General features: G+C 44.4%; 1 long non-coding RNA gene across 2 annotated transcripts; it reads right to left on the bottom strand.

Moving 5' to 3' along the window:
- Positions 1 to 8,287: 8,287 nt before the first annotated feature.
- On the bottom strand, positions 8,288 to 16,936 carry LOC111253288 (uncharacterized). Of its 2 annotated transcripts, none has more exons than XR_015330194.1 (4): positions 16,351 to 16,936; positions 15,644 to 15,770; positions 14,821 to 14,971; positions 8,288 to 8,921 (listed from the first exon to the last, which is right to left on the bottom strand). It is a non-coding gene; the product is annotated as an uncharacterized LOC111253288 (long non-coding RNA). The 2 variants fall into 2 exon arrangements; XR_002674553.2 differs by having other exon boundaries at positions 16,543 to 16,930.
- Positions 16,937 to 17,139: the final 203 nt, after the last annotated feature.

Below are 17,139 nucleotides of genomic sequence, written 5' to 3'. Positions count from 1 at the left end.
ATCTACAGGCGCCTTTACCGTACATGAGCCATTACATAGAGCACATGTAGTAACAGGTCGCCGCTAATAGCAGGGTTCAATTGTGATGTATATTAATATTAAGTGGGCTATCTCTCTCTAATTCCGGGTCGGTTTTCGGTTGACGCCTTAGCTACGTTCGCGTGTCGAGTCGGTCTGCCACCAACGTCAAATAGACGAAAATCTAGAACGAATCTCATCATCTGACAGATAACGTTACCGAGAATTCATCGATGCTACCTGAATGCGGAGTACAGTTATGTTTTGTAGTTGATGGGGTCTGGCCATCCCAGTCGACTGCTGCTGTCTGTCTTACGCCGAGTCGAAGGGATGGAATAGCGCTATGCGACTTTCGTTGATGCAGCCGCTCCCATTCTCGGCTTTCTGTTGCCTTCGAAGGGGCCGCCTCCGCCCAGGTCGCCATCTGGTGTGTTGTCCTGTGTTTTGCTCTATAGGCAACGGTGCCAGCCTGATCCAGGACGCCACGGCTGTTCCAAGCACCGTTGCTTCTTGAGCACAGCCAACTAGTGATATGCATCTGCTGCCGCCGTTGCTGCTACTAGCCTTGTAGCAAGCGTGGTATTGCAGATTTAACGAACACGCACAAAGGAGGTCGGTCCAATATAAACGGTGAAGCTGGTCGCCGCTACTGATGGCCCTCGGAGCCATAGCGGCAGCAGTAGTGAACGAACTTTGTCTCCACTCAATTCTCTGTACTGCCGTCGTTGTTCACTCTGTCGAAGTGCAGACTTCGTAGCAGCGTAGCTGGTGGCAGCAGCATGATAGCAGGGGTAGTGGTTTCGTTCGCCTACCTCCGCTCCCCCGTTCCCACGGCAATGCGGCACCTGTTCGGGGCCAGGCCATCAGGCAGATTTAAGCGATTCGAGCAGACAAGGAGAAAACAAGAGAGAGGAATCTGATATAGAAGCAGACGCTGAGACACCGCACGGATACATCGCATAGGTGAGGAGATCTAAAACGAGGATTTGAAGACACCCTAGTCCTAACGTCGTGGCGGCAGCAGGCATGGCTGCCGCTGCCTCACGAAGTTTGCCGATCAGCTTCACAGCAGAGAGGACTGTTTTTTGTCTGACTCTGTGCGTAAAGCCTGCTGATAGTAATGTACAGGTTCAAACGCAATGTCACGAGAGTGTTAAACATCAGCATGATCATAGAGTTTGGCGCTTCGACCTCTATGGTCATACTGTTTATGCTCGATTCGACTTTGCCGCTAGCTCGGAGGCCCGCGAGTTCCTTTCAAGGTCAGCCGCGAGGCGTTTCGCTGCCGCTGATGATGCTGCGGTACTTTCGGCGCTCGGTGCGTTTTCGCTATCGCTTAAAGCACTCGCTCAAGAGCTGACCGAGCAGAATAACAAGGGACTACCTAATATTCTAGTATTAGATGTCTTCTTAACAGCAAACTTTATCTATTGTCTATTAAGGATCTCCTGATGCTTTCTGAATGCGATGTTCTCTAAAAAAAACACTATCGTTCCGTATAAACGTCGACATTCGACTCAGCTCCTGTTACCTTGAGCAGCTGAGCGCGTCAGACGAGGAGAGGACTTGCTGTGGGGTATGACAACCATTACCGGGCACGTCATCTCCTGCATAGAATCACCCCCCCCCCCCCCACAGTTACCGGAGTGGGATGGGCTGTCTCGCCCATTGGGCGACGGCGAGTGCTCAGCACAAGTTTTGCTCGACGCATCAGTGCTTAGACGTACTACGCGGGGGCTTATGACTCGTCTTTCGACTTTACGTCGACGCGAGAGCAATCTACCGAGACGAAACGGAAACGCGCTAAGAAAACAGAAAGCGAAGAAAAGTCCCAACAGACAGGACGGAATCTTGAACGCGCCCGGTAGCCTCGAGACCCGCGTCCAGAAGCAACAACAGGCGCCCTCAATACTTCGGCGCCTCACTCACTACTCGGCAACACAGCAGCGGCAGCAGAATAAGTACCGTCGCATCTGCGAAGTATATAGGAGGGCCATTCCGTTCGTTGATCGTGGCCCGTCTGAATTCCCGTTGTTCCTGCCGTAAGACAGAGATTAGGCTTTCAACATCCGTTCATTCATCCATGACTTGATAGCGATGGTGACACGCCGAACGCCATTCGCTGTTGTTTTTAACGCTGCCGTTAACGGCGAGGATGACGTCGTCCTCGCTATTGCAGGTGCACCCGACCAAGTTCGTGACGAAAACGGGGATACTGCGTCGACTGAGGAACATTGCCTGCCGCAATAAAGAATACAGACGATCTGTACATCTTCCGCTCTGCTTGTTCTTTCATTTTGTGCCCGGTCATATAATTGAAGCAGTAGTTGTGTATACATATCCATACTATATAATAAGGTGGGCCCACTTTTACTTATTTCGGTTCTGTAGCGGAGGCAGGTGCATGTTTCAAACAACGGCCATTATTGCTACAAAACCTACCCAGGTAGATAGAATTTGCGCGCCTCTTTAATAGATGTCATAGATATATCAGTACGTATCATTCGATTCTTTATAGACAGATCCTATTTACTAGGACCAGTCTTTTCGATCGAAAAGGGCTCTGTCTTGAGCTGCGCTTAAGGGACATTTGACAAGCTTAATACGTAAGATGTATTCCGGCACACGTGCACGTATATTTAACACACACAAGCTATATTAGTATTTTCCAGTCATCAATTTTGTTCTTTGGCGTTGAATCTGTGGACGTAGGGAAATGTGAAGAGAGTTTCTGACATAAAAATATCGGTGCAAATTAGTGGTTCATTTTACGGGCAAATTGGAGCATCTCTACTTGCTGCTAAAACTATTATTAATAATGATTTAATTGTCTATTCATAGGTAATAATGCACGTTTAGCTCCATCCACGTCAATATGACGTTAGCCGAAGCCACGGAGAAATGAATATTTATCTAGCACACAATGCCAGCACATGATTTATTACTGTGAAGTAAACTTTTTCTCGGCGGTTGCAGTGGTGCATCTTTTCAACATGTTCATCCATAGTTTCCATGTTCCTCGAAGAATAGCAGGTCTCGAAGATGGCTTTTGATTTACTACATGTATAGTACACTAAAGAGCAGGTCCCTTTTACCTTCTACCTGTTGAGCTTCAGTACCTCCATTGTATCTATAACCACATACGGGATAATCAAATCTTCGGTCACCACTCAACGTAATCATTCGCACAAGGGTCGTCGATCAAAGTGCTGCTAGTCACCCCCGCTGTCGTCTGATCAAATCGATCTGTAACAGTCTCTCGCCTAGTTTTCCTGTCGAATTCTTTGTTGCTTCATTCTACCTCATGGTGTACGTCGCCACTCCCCCGCTGCTAAGCGTCTACATCCTCACATCATAAATCAACCTATTCGTTTGCAATAGTAGACGTCTCCGATCTCTTCAGTTATCTCTGGCAAAACCAGCGACCAGTCTCAGCAGCGCCAAGACGTCCGCGCTCTCGTGGTGGCCTGCATCATGTCGATTCGAAAGGTTGTTGGCGGCATCGCCGTGTGACGTTATCGGATACCGTTCATCTCAACGCAGAGAAGACAGGTAAGAAAGATAGAGTAGACGAAGTTATAGAAAACTGCGAAGCTGAAATGGTGCCGCGTGCCTTGCTGACGCGCCCAGGTCGCGAGCCTAGGCGAGGTAGGCCGAGGTGATCGGTAGTGGCGGTGATACAGGACAGCCACAAAATTCGTGCTACGTATTATAAAATACGGTTGACCACCCAACGCCAGTTCATCAGCTTTTCATCCTCTCGAACATCGAACTTAACGTTGAATGATATACGGCCACCACTTTCCAATAGAAACAACACGTAACGGAAAGGTCTTTGCAGGGCTGCAAATAAGGGCGTAACCATTGGATCTCTCCGGCGAAGCAACAACTCTGTATCCTTACTAGATAGACCTTTCCTGAGATATACAGACTACAGAAAAAGCCATTACCGGCTCACTGTTCCTGCCACTTGATGCTGATCGGAGTACTCGTGACGAGTGTTGGGCATGACGCGGTCAGTTTTTCATCTTGTTATCATCGTAGTCTTCGTCAGTAGCGTCATTTCCACAACAGCGCTGTCATTCGGTTGGTTCGCAAATTATTCCAGCTGAACCTAAGTAATCAAACTCAGACTGATCAGACTTGATCACGATAGACGAAACTGCCCATTAGACAATCGAAACGGTAGAGTAGAGATGAGAGATTGGCGCCGTTCAAAAGATACTCACGTATAGGTACTTAGCTTTGGAGAAGTGGAAAACGGCTTGTCAAAGTCATTTGTCACACACGGCTACACTTCGTGTGAACATCAAAGCAGGTAGCGTGCGAATGCATAGACAAGACTCAAGAACCCTCTTAGTTATGTCTTTTGCAGCGCCACGGCGCTTGAGGCGGCTAATATCTTTCAGCAGATGGGCAGAATCAATCTACAGAAAACTAACCTGATGGACAGCTTCGTTATTGACAGTAGCAGGCTGCGAAAGCCCCTGTTGAGTATGAATATTGTGGATATTAGGTGAACAGCACGGTGCCCAACTCGACGAATATCAGGCTCGCGAGACAAAGGGGGTCAAGGGTCACCCTAGGCGAGTGGACAGGAATTTCGACGGTGTCGTGGCCATGTCGAACCAATAGGATCTAGTCCAGTTTGTCGGACTCGAAAATTTCGCTAATTACTGTCGATTAACAACCAGCGGGGGGTTTGTTTGTACGAATAGGTTACGGGCGGTTTTGTTGGCGACTCAAGTATCAAACTTTGCTAAAAGGTTTCCATCTGTAGCTGTCGTTGTTTGTCGCTTCAACAAGCTATCAACTGGTCACATCCATTTTCGACATGACTATGCCGAAGCTCAAGGTTTCGTCTGTTGGAATAGCGGGTTGCATTTATAGAATACTAAACCCAATATGCACGAAGCATAGACATTACTCTAAAAACCCACCACGCTAAAAATCTAGTACATAGAGCTCCTCCAATTTTAGTTGTTTTTAAAAATCATCGTTTCAGTTATCTTCTGTACTCTAACCTTATGCAAACCGACATTGGATTTCATGTTGTATCTTTTATTTTCGTTGTTTATTTACACATTTCTCATTGATGGAAATATCAAAACCATCATATACATGGTATACATAAAATACAACTAAGTAAAACGAACATAAATTGCTTAAGCATATTATTATTAGCTACGTCACGGCCTCCGGTCTGAGTTTACGGGACCTCGACACATTTAGAAACGTTTGTCTCACCGGTATTTCCATACCACTTCTTAGCCCTGTTTATGTAGCCGTTTGCGAGAGTCGAACAGAAATCGGAAGAATCGCGTACGTAACCCAAATAACACTGCGTCCGGGGCACAAACCGAAAATTAAAGACATCGTTGGTAAAGCGACACGGCAAATCGTAGCCCCAAAGTGACCCCATTTACTGGGATTGAACCACTGTAGCTCCATCAGGTAAGTATATGTGTGTCTACCGATTTTTCAAGCCGGATACTATGCGGTTTGTATAGAAGCAGGCCGAATCGAGTGGCATGCAATGTTTGTTGAGTGTGACACACGTGCACTGAAGGTTCGTTCCCGGTTACCAGCGCCACCCCCTCTACTACCGGTGCTAAAAGCGATTCGAGCGCCAAAATAACCCAAATAACCGACAGCTATTTGGCGATGGGTTTACAACGCAGCACTAAACAAGAGCGTTGTAGAATAGGTGTGCTATGAACGCTCTACGCTGAGCTAGAACGTTTCAGTTAGCTAGCCTTGGCGCCTGGTGACCGATCGAAACTTTCTATAATGTACAGTGGGCGACCGGCGGTGTTTGGCCAGTGTCACGAACGAGTGAAGTCTTTCGTGCGCATCCAATGACCAGGTCTATTCCCTGCTCATCGAATGACCGGGAACCAGGTAAACCTTTTCTTTTTTTTTTTTGTTGTGATACAATGGCCTAGGCTCAGGGAGGCCTAGTGAGTGGTGAAGTGAGGATCTGTTTTGATACCGCTACCGGATCGCTTCCGGAGTGTCGTCGGATGCCGGACGTCGGATCAACGCTCAAGCAATGCCGATGCTACGTTGTACTACAGCACGAAATGACCGTCTGTGAACATTGGCAGTGGTCATTATGTTGTATGCGTGTGGTATTATGTGAACAGTATGTGCCCACGTTGTTCACCCGTTTATTGGATAATACATCGAAATCAGAAACAGGCCATGGCCGAAAAATGAACGAGTATTGTCCTACAACAGCAATAATCAATGAGAGTAAGGAACGTGTTTCCGCTAGCATCTGTACTAAGAAGTATTTCATCGTTAAATCATTAAATCTCGCAGATATTCGATTCACGTGGATGGCCTATAAAATATAGTATATTAGAATGCAAGAAGAGTTATCGAAAAGGGGGTAGCATCGGTAGCTGTTGGGGGTGGTTTTGCTTGTAGATACGGTGAGCCATTAACAACATTGCTGGTCGCCGCCTCGGATCGAAAGGCCACTTGCCGAGTAATCTTTCTTCCGAACTGGAGAAAAGTTACGACAGTTATTATTTTGGGTGTATATATATAATAAATATAAACACTCTGTTGGAGTTCAGCGACGGTTGAACAGCGTGATTTCCTTTGGAAAAAGTTGCACCGTCCTGAAACGCGTTTCTGTTTTGTGTAGGTTAATATAAATATATATCTCTTTGGAAAAAAAATTTCCACAAACGCATAAACTATATCCATTTAGGTGTAGCTAAAGATTGATCCTGTTCTGTCCTGCAACTGTTACTGATGCACAAGACGGATGTGAAAGCTACCTGAATTCAGGAAAAATCTCTTCATTGAAGCAAAAATAAAAATCAAGCACATCTAGCTATTAGCTGTTTTCCTACCTATTTCCTATTTTGTCTCATTTAGATTGTGATGCAATTTATGTGTTCTTCAATACGAGCCGCATATTGAGACGACCCATTCAGTCAGTGGTTCCTGAATCGACTGAAAACATATCGTATAGTGTACAGTGGTACAGATAATTACTTCTTCTGAAATATATGTCAAATTATACACGGGTGTAGGCTGTTTTTTTTTACAATTATATCTCCTACTTTTTTTTTTCTATTTAGATTTCAGCTTAACGAGGTCGAAGGTCTACCGCCGATCACCCTTACGAATAAAAGGAAACCGACATGACTGAAGTCAATAACGTGTAGAAAACACAGTACGTAGTTGCTTGAGCTCACTCTATTTATAAGAAACGATGCACATATTTGTACCCGGTTAGTTTTCCTATATAATTTCGTAAGAAAAAAAACTCGACCACTTCGCGTAGACTATTCAATTCAAGCAACTAAATTAACCGGTTCCATAGGGGAAACTTCTGATCGGTTCTTATGCAGTCGAATATACAATAGTTGGACAAGTAGCGCTTAAACGAGCTTAGAGACCTACCACATAATGCGATCAGATCCGATATAGATCTTAGACCATTAACTATATATACACGATCCATTTTTGTATTTCGACTGAGCCTGACCGATAGACTCAAAGTAGGCAACACATTTCATGTCCGAAATTTCGACTATACGTCTATTTGGTACAGATATATTTTGCCTTCCGTACAGAAACATATCTTTACTTTTTTTTTTTAGATATAAATCTATTGTGTGAGTGTATATGGACATGCGTTAGTGTGAGAATAGCTGATTTTGGATGTCCAGGTGGCAATCGGCGTACTTCAGCTCGCGGTTTTGCATCGAATCGTCCGAGATTCTTGTATAAATGAACTCTAAAGTAAATCTGCTTATCTAGAATGATCGTATTGCAGTGACGTAATTATTTTTACTTATTCGTTAAGTAAATACAAGTTACTTGATGGACTTTAGCCGTGAGAACCAAACAAGAGTGGTTCCTTTATAACGTGGGTTAGCATTGTTTATGTCCCTCGCTAATATCGACTTCAAAACAGTATATGCTAGGCAATTTCTGCTCGAACATTTGAATTGAGATGCGGACCAGTCTAAAAATTAGATAGAGTATATGAAAATAAGCCTACTCAAACTCTACTTTTCTTTTTAGCTGAACGTCAAAAACTGTCCTTCTTTAGAAGGCAATCCTCTGGGTGTCCGGTACGTTTGCATTCGTTTAGAACTACAAGTCGTTGAGTACACAGACAACACTCGGCGAAAATATCGCAGTACTTCCGGGCTCTCGAGCGACCACATGTGCTATAGAAAACAGAAAATCCTTAGGTATATCCTACCTAGTTTATTGGCTGTACCTAGAAATGAAAACATCATTGGCCGATTCTACGTTGGGTTTATTTTTACTGCCAAAGGAATATCTGCTCCGTCAATCAGATCGTTAATATGCGGCAATACAGACTCGCAGGAGTCCCGCACGGAAACTCTCTCTGCGCCCTTTGAAACCAAGGTTGCAAGTCAAACTAAACTCGCTGTTGATCAATCCTGGCCTTCATACAACAAATTTAAAGGAGAATTTCAAATATATCTAGCTTTACTATAATGGGCAGAAGGCATATCCATCCAGTTTGGCGTTCGGCCTTTATCTTATCTATCAGGCTTGAGCAATGGCAGTTCCTATTCGTTTTGACATAATCACAGTTATAAAACGGATCGATAATACAGCAGTGAATTAAATATTTGTCAATATTAAATTTGCCCCATCAGTAGGAAAAACACACTATTGACTTAGCGCGATGTTAGTAATACCAACTCGGATCAGATATTAATATATAAAAGGCCGACAGTTTCAGGCGTATCGACGACACGTAACGTGCCACAGAAAATCAGTCGATTCTTGCCCATCCCGTTGCAGCCGTACCGATATTATGAAGAACGAGCACCGCGAGAAACGAGACTGCGATGTTTGTTCGTATAAACGAGAGACGAAATCACATTTGAGCCAGGCACCTGAAATTGAAACGCGTTGTTGTGGCGGCAATAACTCTTTTGCCATTAGGTAAATTTGACATCAAGCAATTCGTTAGCATGTACTTATAAAAAAATATTTTTTGCTACATGGCACACGATGAAATAAAAAAAAAGGCCCAGTGAGTGACTATAATTGAAGCCTACAAAAAGGGGCATCAGATAAAAATATGAGAAAACAAGTAACATGGTAGTAAATACTTTGCTCATATGAACCGGGTCAGTATTTTGTTTGACAGGTACCAGGCAACCGAGTTCAAAGCAAAGACCAATCAAAGCAGAAACAATGATTACGATATCCTTACAGCATTGCTACGAATTCTCAATACGGTCGAAACAGAAGACTCGCATCATTCATCTAAAGGTGATTCACTGCCCTGTCTCCAATTGTTTCTATTATTAATCCTTAAAACAGGCTCTGAACAGCGGACCATTCACAGTAAACTTTATAAACAAATATGTTACTTTCCACCTCTGGATTCAGTTATCGCTGTGTATTCAGCCTATGGCTAAGCATTATCTTCGTCCATCGACGAAACCTGCGGACGATTCTGCTGACACAGGGTCCATATTTTTTCTACTGTAGAAAAAAAGTTCGAAGTAAGCTAAGGCTTAGCCAGGCGATACTTAAGCCTGGCTGCCACCCGACCAAAGATCCCCTAGGAAAATAATATGTTGTCCTATGTCTAGGGATTTCCGTTTAATCTGATATCCTTTCGTATCGTCGACAAAACGCACCCACCCATTTCGCCAGCCGTTGCCAACTCGCTGTCGTCTTGAGTTAGCTGATCATTCGTGGACGCTATGTACGCGTCGCTGCGATTTTGGGCTGCCGTCCTTGTTATTTGCACGCTTCCCTTACCCGTGTTCTTTTTTTATTTACTGCTGATCCCCAGTCTTGCTCATCACCAACCCGTTCCACGCTTTCGAGTCGTCATTCGCTTCTTGCTTTGTTCCATTCTTGTGCGCTACGTCAGTCTGGCGGTAGTGCGTGCCGTACGGTGATTTCGCCCACGTTCATTCTGAAGCTTCTACCCCAATTACCATTGACACGGCGTGAACTGCGGCACACTATGGGCGAGGCAAAGGGATCGTGTGCTTGCTGCATCACCTATGGGGAAAAGTAGTGGGGGCAGAAATGGCTCTCATGTCAACAGGGCACTGCTGTGTCCGCTAGCGGACACAGCGGCAACCGTGGCAAGGTCCGTACGTGGTGTTACGATATGATAGCCAATACTTGAGCTCATCTCACGTTGACGTTGAGCCAGAATGGCATCGTACGGTACTCTGATGGCCGTAGACATTTCGTTTTTTTATCACTTACCAGGATGGCGGACTGCCAATGGAGACTGGCGGCCTTTGCAGCTCGCCGTAGCAACAATCGCCGCTGATTCCAGTGGCAGTCAGGAATCCATAGTCGCTATACGGACTCATGTAGGCTAGTAGCAGGAACAACCGCGTAATGAATGGCAGAGGAACGATATCTGTAGCACAGGTAGAGATGCATTGCTTTGTCTTCGCCACTATTATTATTAGTGACTGCATCTGCCGTAGTAATTGGGTGAAGAAGATTATCGCCCCCCCCCATAACCGCAGCCGAGAAAACAAAGTCGTCAGGACCAGAGGGCGCGCGAGTGACAATGCCTTCAGCCGGGTCGTCATTATTGAAATTATCGCAGTAATTTGTCACATTGTCGCTTGCCATATTGTGCTGGACTGTTCTCTAATGCTAATAGGGCCATGCGTTTCCTATTTCAGCTTTCTTTTCATTCAGCTATAAATCGGCGACATTGTACGCATCGTCACTGGTGGTCCGCCAGACAGAAAGGCAATGCGAGAACAATAGAGAGTATATCGAGACAGATAGATAGGTAGGTAGGTAGGTAGGTAGGTAGATAGATAGATAGAAAGATGTTGTTGGATAAATTTTGATAAGGCTGACGATGATTATAACGAGAGGTAGTCTGTACCGACAACGTCGAAACAGACACACAGGACTGCAAAAAGATAACCAGAAAAGTAAACGGCGTTGTAAAATCTGACGTTAGGTACGGTAGTGATGGTAGCATTAGTAACGAGATTCGAAGTCCGAAGTCGATGGCGTACTGTGTAATGTGTTTGCTTGTTAAACTCGAGGGACACGTAGTGGTTTAGGCTCGAATCCGAGAAGACACACCTCATTTCATGCTGTGAATTAGCCGTTAGATAGAATGCTTAACAACGGCGCCGGACGCAAAACCTGACATATTTACTTTAGCGAAAAAAATGATGACAATGGATTACCGTAGAAGGACGAACGAGTTCGATGGTAAATACGGCCCGTTCGGATTAGAGTACTGAAGCTGAATTTTCTTAAGCTGATTGGTAGAAGAGGATGGAAGTTGAAATTAACGTTCTCATCACTGGATGTCAGTTTTGATGATGAAAACATCAAAATTAGTATCTTCATCATCAAAGGCAATCAATTCGTCTAGTGAAAGTACAATGAAGTTATTTTATAATCCCACCATAGTTATGATGATATAAATTATATCGAACACTCTTGAACTTACTATAGAATTTAGTCCGTATCTCATATGGACGTGCATACTGTTTTACAGGGGTAAAATTCTGTGGGGTAAGCTACCGGAGTTAGTTGATCAGGCTCATTTGATGGATGGAACAGATCTTCTATACCGTATACATATATCTACACTATGTTGAGCAAACGATATTGAGCAGATCACACGATCGTTCTTCTCAGCTAAGACAATAGCATTTATTGCTGCTACAACGTCCCTGCCAAGCCACTATCGAACGCTGGCATGGGTCGCCGCGCCGTCCGCACTCGACCACACGCTGTGAGTGCAGCACGTTCCACAGCGCACGTATAACGGCCCCGATTCGATACCATCGCCGCCACCATCATCTCTTTCGAGGAGAGCAACCGGATGTACTCTGTATGTGAACGGGTGGTCGGTCAGTTGTTATCACGTTATCGCATTTCCTTTACGTGTTCTCAGCGATCTTACGCATAGCATAGGCTTACTCGGATGCCAACAAAGAATGACTGGCCCCGCGGGTCCACCGGCAAACTGGGATCAGTGGGCAAAGCGGCAGGAAGGAAGGCAACAAGGCACTATACATCCGTACAACGACGGCTGCCGTCATCGTGAAAACGAACGCCAATTGCCTACAGCGAACGCTATAGACGTTTCCGATGGCAGCAACGTCGCGCTAAGCCAATGGCGAGCAACGGCTGGCCGCGCTCTGTCGCCCGAGTTGTGTTGATTTCCACGAAGCAAGGGAAATACTATACTACGCCGCAAGTTGCCAAATAAGCCGTTCGTCATTTGCAGTGGTAGGATGTGGTATGCCAGATGTTGTTGTCCACAGTTATACCGACGGAACAGATACGAAGGTACAGTGTCATCTATACTGACAAGCTCATGTAGATCGTATGCTAACGTACCGCTAATGAATAGTTCTAGAGAGAAATGAAAAATCAAACTTTTTTACAATTTAAGTATTGCAACTGCTAACAGATCATATAATTACAAATCTATAGATGTATCAAACAGAACACACTGGGAATTTCATGGAGTCGACGAGATTCATAGGCCTTAAGGCGCTATCCTCTTCAAGTGACTGGAATCACTTTAAAGCCGTAAATATATAATAACAGTGAAACTTTGTAAAATTCATCAAAATAATAATACATTTTCTATAAACTATCCAAAAGCAGAGTAGTTTATAGGACAAATCAACGGCGTTGTTTGCTATCGTTATTGATAGAAAAATAAATATTGAATTGTAAACTAATTAGTTATTGAGCGGTCCCATGTACGGGTGGATGCGATTTAAGTTTCGTAGGTGTCTACGTGCTCGATATATGTCGACCTGTCTGTATTGAAGGACATTTTTTAATTATTCGTTCGCGACATCGATATTCTTCTAATTAAAAATTGAGCCCAGTACTTGTTATCTATTTGCAGACAATTTACGTGGGCGGAAGAAGCGCTTTATCGTCATACTAATGTATGCCAAGGCTATTCCCCTATTTCGGACAGATCTGCTGGTCATCACGCGTGATCGTCGTGGCCTACGTTCATTAAAATACATGTTTTACCTTATCTACTGCGCATGTGTGCGCAGTCAAACTACGGGTATTTTAGAAATGTAGAAGAGAAATTTACTGATTCTCTGTAGAAATTGTCGTCTGAACATACAGCTCAAATACCAATCAGCTTGTCTTCTTTGGATATCCTATGTTGGCCCTCGACACGTCGTTTCCAACGCTGTAAGTTGGAAGTTTCACGTCGGTTCTTTTGACACTTTGTCTCAGTCTCGTAGTTAATTTCGCCGTTAGCAAAAGATAGACTGTATCGCATACGGTCCAGCAGTGAGAGCAAGGTTTGCCCGAAAGCGCCGATGCCGTCTTTAGATCTTGGAACCTCCGCCCTCTCTCGGACGGGAACCTCCGATGACGACCACCAGGTCGATGCCCAGCTGGAGAGAGCCATTAGAGTAACATGGCTATTATCATCTGCACTGCCTATAAGAAGCGATAGCTTATGCAGTTTTTATTCGTCTTCGGTGGATCGTTCTGACGCTAGTCTTTCCGAGGTCTTTGTTCCTATGTTCGCTGTAGGCAAATGCTCTCGTTTTCTTGACTTTGCTCTACGCGGTACTCCTTAGAAAATCTATCCATGGGCCTTCTTATTGACGATGGGCGCTCTCCCAGTTTTCGACTGGGGTGAGGCACCTCTATAAGGAGTGAGTTGATTTGGCGGGTAGGGGGCTCGTGAGGCTCGAACCGACCGAACTACCCGAGTTAACCCTTAAACTAGAGGCAACTAGAGGAACTCACCTGCCGTAGTCGGCCAGTTTCGTTATCGGGCTGTGGGTTGTTGGGGATCGCTTGCTCTGGGGCGTTTTTGTGGGCCAGACAGTCACCGCGCTAAGCCGTAGCAGCATACGATCGGTGCTAGAACAAGTCTGCATCTGTCGACAAAAACCCCATAGCAAGCCGTATTCCTTTTTTTACTTCATATCATGTAAAAGCGAAGTCTGTATCGGAAATAAGAAAAAAACCCAAGGAGAAGTAATCGGTGTAGTACTCTACTAAACTCCCATCGATGTCGACAGCAATATTTGTGCCAGAGCTAGTACCGGCATAAGTACTTGAAAGGGAAGGAGGTCAGGAGAACGTGGGGTGAGGTTAGAGGCCACTTAGGTTCCGTATGGTGCCCCCTATCGTGAAGCATTCACCTGGCTGGCCGGCTGGCCCCTTGTTGGTAACAGACAGCATCTTGCTAGCTGGCATTGCGATTCGTTCGGGCCGTATTATCGTAACCACAAAAAACACTTTTTCTGCTTGCTGCACCACCCCTGAGCTTCAGGGCGCCTATCTATGGGATGCAACGGTCGAGCAAGATTTGTGTGAGGCAGTGTCTTCCCCACCGAGCTATTGTGCGGGAGGTGTCTGTTTTTCAATAACAGTCTATATCTGCGCAATTTAAGTAGCTAAACCGTAGCAGGCCCACGATTGAATGTGACCAGGGCTCTGATGTAACGGCCAGTGTCAGATCCATGGTGGGCAGCGGATGCACGCGGACCGTTGGACTAATAGTTCGCCAGGCCGGTGCGCAAATGGTGATGCCTTCGAAATGCCCGCGGCTGTCATCGCAACTGCGGATGTTGATTGAAACGCTCACACACCCTATGTGTTCTAACAACCCACAATACGAACATTGGATTATTTTGTTAGAAAATATCAAATTTATTTCGAACAAATAGTAATAATTCTATTCCTTACATAATAAATTTAATTTTTTTCCAAAAGTCAAATACGAATCATCTTAAAGGCAACGATCGAAAATTCCGTAAAATCGTTACTTACCCGTTTGGTTTTGTGGGCGGTATAATATTTGTATGAAATTGTTGAAGTCTACGACCTTTCATGTAGGGCTAAATCTTCTCTGCACGAATTCTCCGGCTGAAAACTTAATGTCTGTAGTCTGCTAGGGACAACTTCATAATGCAATGGCTAACTGAAACAGACCGACAAGGATAATCGCGGTCGACTAACAGCAGTATAATAATAAAGTAACTACACCGAAGTTCAGCTCAAGGTCGCATTAAGCAACTATAAACTAGCTTAAGGATTCTATCCTTTCGCTCACTGCACTTTTGCCATAACGCAAGTGAGCACTGCCAAAAATTCTCCGAACAAGGTATAACATGCAGACCTTAAAACGAGTCAGGAAAGAAGACGGGGACATTTGAAGAACAGAGAAGAAAGATACGATTCGGTAGAGTTTATTCATGTGCAGAAGTCGAACGGTCAAAACACGATATCTAGTAAAGACAACCAATACGCAGGTTAAATCCTATAGCCGCTCAGTTACCTGGCATATATATATATATTCCTCGCCCTTTGGTCCTATCTCTTGGATAACATATGGAAAATCGCCCAAATATATGTTATAAAATCGACGCATATGACGCAATATCGGAATATTTTGTTGTACTTGTATTTATGGAGCTTTCGAGCGTTACCAGCAAAGCTGAAGAAACGAAAAGTATGAATCAATATTAATCATGGACAAACTTTATAGGCCTAGCAGACGATGCATCAAACCCAACTGACCTTAAATTGGTATTTTTATATCTTTTTGAAATATAATGCATCTTTCTTATATATACTTATAATTAAGGCGTACCCGAAGAAACATCGACGACGTCGGCCGCTCCTATTATTTACCTGACGGACATCTAGTAGCTCTGAATGCTCATTATAGATGTCAGATTCAGCACGCCACTAGACAATAAGCCGAACTCCGTTCGATCCTACGGCATAAAGAAGCAAAAATTATAATTAATGCATCGTTAGGAAGTGAGTATTTTTATTCGAGGTATCGAGATTGTTTCTTTCTGCTGTAGGTGTCCTACATGTGATCAGGGTGCGGAACAATTTTTCTCTTAGTACTTGGCCTAAGCGCATAGGTTCGTCAATAACACAGTTATCTATGCTGCTAGTATTTTCGAATGAGATGCAAATGAACGCGAGCATGTACAGAGCTCGGTACAAGTGAGCGACATTTGTTAACATCACTACCATATCATCTATTGAATTCTAGAAGTATCCAGAACTGTCTACTAATATAGAAAGTTACTTCTAAGCTTTTCCTGAATTTGTCGACCCTGTATTTGGGAAAGGTATTGCAACGAAATACACATCAAAACATCTGAATTCAGGCTAGAGGTATGCATCAGTACTACGTGCAATCGAGGTGTCTAAGACTAACGCGTATTTAACATGTAACATGTTAGATGGGTCTCATTGGACAAGTTCGGCACTTTAGTCATCGGTGATTTTGATATAAAGCCATGCCAATCGACTCAATGACACTTAGATCACGATACATGCCTATTTCAGGCCACAGCTGTTACGATGGTGCGCGACGCGTGCATATATGCTTTGGTGTCCCTAACACTATATCTAGTTGCACTTGTTACTGGTCGCAGCTTTAGGTTAGAAAGTGTACGAACGTATACATATCAATTAATAACAGCATTTTGCGAATCTATGTATTTTGCTAAGGGACGTAATTCAACTAACAGTCTATGATTCGAAATCTTTGCCATGTCCGCAACGGCCCTTTTCTTTCGAAATACTCCGCAGCTTTCTTGTTCGACCGAAAAAATCAACATTGAGGGAGCCACCGCCTAATAAGAGGGCGGGAGAGAGGGCGGGAGAGAGCGAGAGGGAGGGGGGGGAATAGTTTTTTGTTACGAGGATGTTACGTCGCTGGTAGACGGCGCAGCTGTAGTTTTTTTTACTGTTGGGTTGTGTCTAAGTCCATCTAAAATCATGCCCATTGTTGTTACATTCATCAGCAGCATCAACGATGCTTCCGCGGTCAAATCTGCTCTGAATGTAAATGCAATGATTTACTGCAAAATTAATTAATTTGCCTGGGAATCCCGCTTTGAATATGTTGATTTCGCGGTTCGCCTACCAGACTGTGCTTTACTTTGGCTAAATACTACGGAGCTGCACAGTCGAATCAGGCAGGAACGGTCACGGGCAGCCTGTGACTCGTAGGGGCGGTAAGCCGTAAGAGGTTTCCGTTCATCGGTATTCCGCATAAATCCTTGTTCAAAGCGGAATAGGTTGACATCGTGTTGCCATTTGAGTATTCGTCGCGGTCAATGA

Source organism: Varroa destructor, unplaced genomic scaffold, assembly GCF_002443255.2.
Source record: "Varroa destructor unplaced genomic scaffold, Vdes_3.0 BEIS01000006.1, whole genome shotgun sequence".
Classification (NCBI taxonomy): domain Eukaryota; kingdom Metazoa; phylum Arthropoda; class Arachnida; order Mesostigmata; family Varroidae; genus Varroa; species Varroa destructor.
Note: the sequence above shows the minus strand (reverse complement) of the source record. Positions and strands in the feature narration are given on the sequence as shown.